The 1,154-nt window shown below is 44.1% G+C and overlaps 1 long non-coding RNA gene across 1 annotated transcript in view; it reads right to left on the minus strand.

Moving 5' to 3' along the window:
* Positions 1-334, minus strand: part of LOC121681123 — an 891-nt gene extending 557 nt beyond the window's left edge. The window contains exons 1-2 of the long non-coding RNA XR_006021993.1: positions 277-334; positions 1-150 (exon numbers count right to left, since the gene is read on the minus strand). The exon at positions 1-150 is cut by the window's left edge and continues 557 nt beyond it. This is a non-coding gene — a long non-coding RNA (uncharacterized LOC121681123). The remainder of the gene's footprint in view (positions 151-276) is intronic.
* Positions 335-1,154: the final 820 nt, after the last annotated feature.

The raw sequence follows: 1,154 nt of genomic DNA on the forward strand, positions 1-1,154 counted from the left end.
CATAAGCAATGCGCACGCTTTTGCGGTGCATCCACATCCTTCGATCATCTCCTTTCCTTCAACAACGATGGCCACATCAGCTGGATCCTCTGCACCATGAACCACCAGGATTTTGAGGACATGTTGCCTGGCATCACTGCGGCAGTCCTCCTGCATACAATTTACAAAAAAAAAGACAATTCTATTGAGCGACAAATCAGAATTTCCTCATTCATAATGACGTCATTTCCAGAAAGTAAATCATTAAGTTGATTGTGAGCTGTAATCATACTTTACCTGGCAATCTTCAAAAAGGTCCTCCACTTTCTCACCCAGGTACACAATGAGGCTGCAGATAACAGTGTCACGTTTCTCCTCAATGCTTTGGTTCTGTTAACAGTCTAATATAGTGTCAATATTGAAGCCATATTCATAAACAATGAACTGTCTCAGGAAAACACAAGAGCATACACTAAATTGCCAAAAGTATTGGGTCACCTGCCTTGATGCGCATATGAACTTAAGTGACATCCCATTTTTAATCCATAGGGTTTAATATGACGTCAGTCCACTCTTTGCAGCTATAACAGCTTCAACTCTTCTGGAAAGGCTCCACAAGGTTTAGGAGGGTGTTTATAGGAATTTTTGACCATTCTTCCAGAAGCGCATTTGTGAGGTCACACACTGATGTTGGACGAGGAGACTGGCTCTCAGTCTGCGCTCTAATTCCTCCCAAAGGTGTTCTCCTGGGTTGAGGTCAGGACTCTGATCAGGCTAGTCAAGTTCATCCACACCAAACTCTGTCATCCATGTCTTTATGGACCTTGCTTTGTGCACTGGTGCACAGTCATGTTGGAACAGGAAGTGGCCATCCCGAGCTGGGCTTGGCCCCTTAGTTCCAGTGAAAGGAACTCTGAATGCTTCAACATTAACCAAGAGATTTTGGACAATTCTATACTTCCAACTTCGGAAACAGTTTGGGAATGGCCCCTTCATTGATTCCTGATTCTAGGGCCCCTAGGGGAGAGAGGGCCCTTGACATATGTGACATATGTGTCAAGACCATCTAGACCCTGAGATCCCTTGAGTTTTATCCCACTTCACGTAGCCATAAGGGGAAAAAGAGATAAGTGAGAAAAGCATGTTTAAATAGTAACCCCAGGGAACCTTGAACC

Source organism: Alosa sapidissima, chromosome 14 (assembly GCF_018492685.1).
Source record: "Alosa sapidissima isolate fAloSap1 chromosome 14, fAloSap1.pri, whole genome shotgun sequence".
Lineage (NCBI taxonomy): Eukaryota > Metazoa > Chordata > Actinopteri > Clupeiformes > Clupeidae > Alosa > Alosa sapidissima.